The sequence below is a fragment of the Armigeres subalbatus genome, chromosome 1 (assembly GCF_024139115.2).
Source record: "Armigeres subalbatus isolate Guangzhou_Male chromosome 1, GZ_Asu_2, whole genome shotgun sequence".
NCBI lineage: Eukaryota > Metazoa > Arthropoda > Insecta > Diptera > Culicidae > Armigeres > Armigeres subalbatus.
The window spans coordinates 301,502,497-301,510,210 of NC_085139.1; positions in this window are offsets into that span (position 1 = coordinate 301,502,497).

Sequence of the window (7,714 nt, forward strand, 5' to 3'; positions counted from 1 at the left end):
ACTTCTGAAGAGGATCATCCTCAACAGGCTGACGAAGTTTAGGGGGGGTGAGCGTGGACTGTCAAACATGCAATTTGAATTCCGCAAAGGAGTATCGACAGTGGATGTAATCCGGACAGTGCTCGAGTGTGCTGAGAAAGCGTCCAAACAGAAGCGAAAAGGAGATCGATACTGAGCAGTGGCTACGATAGACGTAAAGAACGCGCTCAACAGTGCCAGCTTTGCAGCCATTGCCGCTGCGCTGCACAGAATGCGGGTTCCCGAATATCTTTGCCACATCCTAAAGAGCTACTTCGAGAGCAGAGTCCTGGTGTACGACACGAACGAAGGGCAAAAGTCGATGCGTGTTACAGCGGGTGTTCCTCAGGGCTGGACGAATGGAGTTAAGCTACAGATAGGTCACCACAAAACGAAGGTGCTATGTATTAGTCAGCAACTGCAAGGCGATTTAGCGGATGGAAATCGTTGTCGGAGGACATGCGATTGCTTCGAAGCGATTACTGAAGCACCTGGGAGTGATGAAGACAATGATCGCAATAGCGAGGATCATGCCAGACGTTGGCGGTCCAAGAAGCAGCACGAGGCGTCTGCTAGTTAGTGTCTCGTCATCGATACTGCGGTATGGGGATCCTGCCTGGAGCAATGTACTGCAAATCAAGCGGAACCGGGAAAAGCTGAAAAGTGTGTTTCGGCAGATGGCCGAAACGAGTTGCAAGTGCGTATAAAACGATATCGTCGGAGGCAGAGTACAGGCCAATCTAGACCGTCTATTCTTGATGATGCTGCAGGTAAATGCATAGAGAAAGCGAGACCACTGCGAGCATGGAGAGCCGTCTCTTGCGGGTGCTGCTAATGAACCAGAGAGCGAGGCCTTGACCAGTAATCTGCTGGGCTGAGACAGCAGGAGTGGGACAGTACGGAGAAAGGAAGATGAAACCACCGGCTCATTCCAAATCTGTCGAGGTGGATGAACAGTGAACCGGAAGACTGCTGCCAACCGGAATTGTCGGACCGACCTCGGCACTCGAACAGCCATCTGTTGAAGAAAGAAGAAGAAAGCGCTTGGGTATGCGGGTATGGGGCACCCGAAGACGAAGTCGGCGCAATGTGTGAAAGCGTCCCCTGCGATAGCCACCGGTAGTCGGGGCATCATCAGTGCGGAAGTTTCCTTCACCGGAACTGGTGGACCACCTTGGACGCCGGGGAGAGTCAGGAGGATTCGAGTCAGGAAATTTGGTGCATGACCGTCGAGGGATCGAGACAACTTTGTGGTGGAGCAGTGGATCAGCCAGCCAATCGACGAATTAACATAAGCTAGAGGCCGGAATTTTAGAAGAAGTTCATGAGCACAGCCCCACAACCCCCTGTATACTTATGTCGAATTCGTTTTTAAAAGTTCCAACCTAGGTTGGAACCAGTTCCAACCTAAGTGCTGTCAAAGTGTTTTTTTATTCGCTCAGGTTGGAACTAGGTTCGCACTAGTTCCAACCCCAAAGCTGCCGGGTTCGCACTGTGTTGTTTCACGGTTTCGCACCAGGTTCACCAATACAACTGCACTTCAACTGTCAAAACCATATGGGTGGAATAAACAAGCCGAAGGCAAATACAAACCAGAGTAAAAACGAAACTGTTTGTGCATTTAATAAAGAATGCGCATCGAAAGCCGTTTTACGGAAATTTTTTATTCCCTATGATATTTGTCAACATTTGCATTATATTTAAATTCCCTTAGGACTTTTTTCAGTAATCCCAGGATAATTTGTTTTAAACGGAAATATTATATTGCAATTTGTTCTTCAATTCCCCCATTAATTATTTATTTAAGTAGTTCTTCAAAAAATCATACGGAGATTCTTCAAAGAATTCTTATAATTCGTTCAGGTATTCCTCCTTGAAGTCTTGTATGCATTCCATTGTGAATTCTTCCCAGAATGCATTAGAGCATTATTTCAGGCATTCCTTCAAAATATTTTTCCAGAAGTTCATCTGGAAATTCCTCCAAGAGTTCCTACGAAATTTCTTCCAAGTATTTCTCTGGAAGTTCCTCCAGGAATTCCTCTGGAAGTTCCTCCAGGAATTCCTCTGGAAGTTCCTCCAGGAATTCCTCTGGAAGTTCCTCCAGGAATTCCTCTGGAAGTTCCTCCAGGAATTCCTCTGGAAGTTCCTCCAGGAATTCCTCCAGAAGTTTCTCCAGGAATTCCTTCGGAAGTTCCTCCAAGAATTCCTTCGGAAGTTCCTCCAGGAATTCCTCCCGAAGTTCCTCCAGGAAGTTCCTCCAGGAATTCTTCCGGAAGTTCCTTCTGAACTTTCTACGGAAGTTCCTCCAGAAATTCCCGAAGCTCCCCAGAAATCCATCCGGAAGTTCCTTCAGAATTTTCCTCCTGGAATTCCTTCAGAAGTTCCTCCAGGAATTCCTCCGGAACTTTCTCCAAAGTTCCTACAGAAGTCCTCCAGAAATGTCTTCGGAAGTCCCTCCAAGAATTCCTCCGGGAGTTCTTGCAAAAATTCCTTCGGGAGTTCCTCAAAAATTCCTCCAGGAATTCCTCCGGAACATCCTTCAGAAGTACCTCCGGAAGTCCTTCCAGAAATTTCTCTGGAATTTTCTTCGGAAGTTCTTTCAGAAATTCCTCCGGAAATTTTTCCCGAAATTCCATCAGGAATTCCTTCGGATGTTCCTCCAATAATTTTCCCGGATGTTCTTTTGGAAGCTCTTCCAGGAATTGCTCCGAAAGCTCCTCCACGTATTTCTCCGGAAGTATTTCTGGAGGGACTTCCTGAGAAATTTCGGGAGGGACTTCCGAAGGAATTTTTGGAGGGACTTCTGGAGGTATTCGTGGAGGAACTTTCGGAGGAACTTCTAGAGGAACTTTCGGAATGAATTTCTGGAGGAACCACCGGAGGAATTCTTGCAGGAAAAGCTGGAGCAATTCCTGGAAGATCTTCTGAAGGAACTACCAGAGGAATTTATGGTGGAACTTCCAGATGAATTTCTGAAGAAGCTTCCGGAGAAATTTCTGGAGGATCTTCCGGAGGAATGGGAGAACTTCCGGAGGAATTCCTGGAGGAACTACCGGAGGCATTTATGGTGGAACTTCCGGATGGATTTCTGGAGGAGCTTCCGGAGGAATTTCTGGAGGAACTTCCGTAGGAGTTTCTGGAGGAACTTCCAGAGGAATACCTGGAGGAACAGCTGGTGAGATTCCTGGATGAATTTCCGGAGGAATTCCTGGAGGAACCAAGGGGCACGACACTTCCGCTTTTATAGAAAAAATCACAAAAAACTCATCAAACTATTTTTGATTTTCAAATATCCTATCAAATTCATCTAAGCGTGCATTATCATCATCTATTTCTTTGATATCTGTTTCTACTCTTTAAAATCCCATCCAAGCATATGCCAATTTTGGCAAAAGGCCTTTTCATGAGACGTTTAAAGACAACTGAGTTTGACAGGGCATGAAATAATGGTGAAATGATACAAAAGAGATACACAAAAACAAACAAGAATCTTCAATGAATCCAACCAACTGTGCAGGAACCAGGACAGGAACACCCGAGGGGGATGCAGACCATTTCGTTCTTGCTTCGGTTTCTGTACCATTCGTTAAATTTACGGCATGATACATTTTCAAGTACATTTCTTCACAATGCCCCATAGATCATCATCCATCATTCACCATCATCCGCACGATGCATTCAAATTGTTTTAAATGCACAGCTCTGCGAATAAACAGTGTTCATCAAGCTCTCCCCGATCAATGGTCGGAAACGGCACAGGGGCCGGATCATCTAGGAATATCATAATATTGATCAGGAGCGAGGACATCGGTGACGATGATGCATATAACCTCGATAACTTGTTTGGCAAAAATCTGTAAAGGTTATTGTGTAGAATAATAACAAAACAAAACCAAGGATACTATATATGTTTGCTTGTCATTTGTCTTTACCATCTCCTTTTTGACCATCATTCTGACAGCATCTTGACAATATGCCACACGGAAATATCCCGAAATATCCGTATCCAAGCATTTCTAATCTCATGAAAGACAAGCCAACTCATGATATTCTTATCTAAGACACTGAAAGTAATGTTTGGAACAAATATTATCTAAAAACCGATGAAAAGTACGGGTACTTTTTTGTGAATTGGCTTGTGTCGTCCCCCTTGGTCTCGACTTCCCTGGGCATACAAGTATCATCGTGCTAACCTCATGGTATCCAAATGCAAAAATGGTAACCTGGCTTAGAAACCTCGCAGTTAATAACTGTGGAAGTGCTTAATGAACACTAAGCTGCGAGACGGCTCTGTCCCAGTGTGGGGATGTAATGCCAATAAGAAGAAGAAGAAGAAGAAGAAGAAGAAAAGAAGAAGTGTTATAGAATAAAGCTTGATACCACGGCGTCTCTTGATGACCGGCTGGGCTATAGATGTGAATTACTCCATAATCGATCAGAATTAGAGTAAGTTGCACCCTGAAGGCGTTGGTACTCTCATACTTACTTGTTTCATACTTATTATACATATTATATATTTTATACGATATGTTTACCCAAGTGTTTACCATTTCTATACGTATTGAAACCACCAAGGGGTATCATTAGATGACAGTCTAACCAATAAATGAGGATTGCGTACCAAGAACTGAATAAAGCTCGCAATACATTCAATCGACAATATAATTGGTTTCAGTATTGCACGGAAGTGGATGTTACTAAGACTAACATTTATATGTAAGAGTAAAGTAATTTACGTATGAATAATATTACAAAATTTCATTTCAAATGCTTTTCTCCATACTTATCCCAAAATGAATTAAATGTAATAGCTAAATCATATTGCTAAAAAAATCTCTCTCTCAGTTCCTCTGCAACCATTTGATGTGATTCTGCGAGATCGTCAACAGAAGGCGTTTCAGTAAAACTTTCGAATCGACATGTTAAGCTCTGGTGCACTGCTGCAAACATGCAGCACACTAGAAGTAAACTTTTTGAAAGCAGTGTACCAAAAGGAATCAATAGTTAAGTTTCTCAATAATAATCTTCTTCATCGAAAAAATATTTAGTAGACTAACAGGTAACAGGTCATTGTGTTTTTTTTTTCGAGAAATAATCTCATTATTGATGAAATTTGTGTAAGGTGGTTATTCACAAAGTGCGTGACGAATAATAAAAAAACTAGAGGTTCATTACAAGAAGTGTCGAAGGGGAGAGGGGTGTTGAAAATAGTAATCGATCTTCCCTATAAAATTAGATGAAAAAGAGTAATAATCTCATTATTGATGAAATTTGTGTAAGGTGGTTATTCACCAAGTGCATGACGAATAATAAAAAAAAAACTAGAGGTTCATTACAAGAAGTGGCGAATGGGAGAGGGGTGTTGAAAATAGTTATTGTACGTACTATATCGATCTTCCTCATAAAATTAGATGGGATGACGTAGATCTTCATGTTGATCGATTTGAGTATTGAGATCTGTACTCATGGACAGTTTGGAGTGTCGTCGATGTTCAACGAGTTCTGTAATGTATCTATAATGGTGTATCGAAGTCCCGTGGAGCTATTTCCACTCATAGAAATAGTGGAGACCTCAAAGATCTTCGTGTTGATCGATTTGAATATTGGGATCTGAGCTCAAAGACAGTTTGGAGTGTCGTAGATGTTGAGCGAATTCTGTGGCGTGTCTCTAATAGTGTAACCAAATCCCGTGGAGCTATTACAACTCATAAAAATAGTTGAGACATCGAAGATCTCTATGTGGGTTGCTTTGAATATTCTGATCTGTACTCATAGATAGTTTGGAGTATAATATATGTTCAACGAATTCTGTTATGTACTTATAATGGTTTAATGAAGTCTCATGGAGCTATTCCAACTCATAAAAATAGTGGGGACATCAAAGATCTTCTAGTTGATCGATTTGTAAATAGGGATCTGTGCTTGTTTGGAGTTTGGAGTGTCGTACATGTTCAACGAATTCTGTGGTGTATACCTTACTGTGTACCGAAGTTCCGTGGAGCTATTCCATCTCGTAAAAATAGTTTAGACATCGGAGATCTTCATGTTGATCGTTTTGAATATTAGGATCTGCGCTCAAAGACAGTTTGGAGTGTCGTAGATGTCAAACGAATTCTGTGATGTGTCTATAATGGTGTCACGAAATCCCGTGGAGCTATTCCAACTCATAAAACTAGTGGGGACATCGAAGATCTTCATGTTGATCGATTTGAATATTAAGACCTGTACTCAAGGATAGTTTGGAGTGCCATAGATGTCGAACGAACTCTGGTGTGCCTGTAATGATGTTACGAGGTATCGCGGAGCTATTCCACCTCATAAAACTAGTGGGGACATCGAGGATCTCTATGTTGATCGATTTGAATATTAGGATCTGTACTCAAGGATAGTTTGGAGTGTCGTAGGTGTCGAACGAATTCTGTGGAGTGTGTAATGATGTTACGAGGTATCCTGGAGCTATTCCAACACATAAAACTAATGGGGACATCGAAGAGCTGGATGTTGATCGATTTGAACATTAGGATCTGTACTCAAGGAGAGTTTGGAGTGTCGTAGATGTCGAACGAATTCTGTGGTGTGTCTGTAATGATGTTACGAGGTATCCTGGAGCTATTCCAACTCATGAAACTAGTGGGGACATCGAAGATCTGCATGTTGATCGATTTGAATATTAGGATCTGTACTCAAAGATAGTTTGGAGTGTCGTAGGTGTCGAACGAATTCTGTGGAGTGTCTGTTATGGTGTTACGAGGTATCCTGGAGCTATTCCAACTCATAAAACTAGTGGGGACATCAAAGATCTGCATGTTGATCGATTTGAATATTAGGATCTGTACTCAAGGATAGTTTGGAGTGCCGTAGATGCCGAACGAATTCTGTGGTGTGTCTGTAATGGTGTAATGAAGAACCGTGGAGCTGTCCCAACTCATAAAAATAGTGGGGACATCGTAGATCTTTTTGTTGACCGATTTGAATATTTAGATCTGAGTTCAAGAACTGGTTTGAGTATCTTAGGTATTGAAAAAGATCTGTTATACTGCAGGACATGTGCGGGATATTATCATAAAGCATTTCAATTTCAATTATTTAATCAGAATGTGGTAAAAAATGGTGTTGATTCCTTAGAACATCAAAATTAGAACTCAAGGATAGTTTGGATGCTCTAGATCATCCTAGTGACCATAACCTGATCTGGGCAATATTTTTCCTGGATGGAACAGTTAATTTTGAACATTTTTGCTGAAGAAAGCAAGGCTCTATCTCTTAAAACTGATTTTCGACAACTGATTTTCGTCTTGGGTCATATATGACCCATCCGGATTGAATCGGTTAATGAATGAATTTCCAAATGATTTACTGAAGGAACTTCCGGAAGAAGTTTTGAAGTATTTTTGGAAGGAATTCCTGAAGGAATGTTCCAAAGATTTTCTGAAGGAACTTCCGAAGGAAATTATTAAGGAACTTCGGAACTTTCCTAACGTACTCCCGAGCTCCGAATAGATTCCTGAAGAAATTTCCGAAGGAATGCCTGAAGAAACATCCGGAGGAATTCCGGAAAGAAACTCCGAGTAAATGCCTGTAAGAACTTGCGGAGGAATTCCTGAAAAAGCGGAAAGGAATAGAGAATCGGGGTAGATATATCCATCCAAAAGTAAATTTCGTAATTCGCGAAAATCAGAGCGCGTACTTGATCATT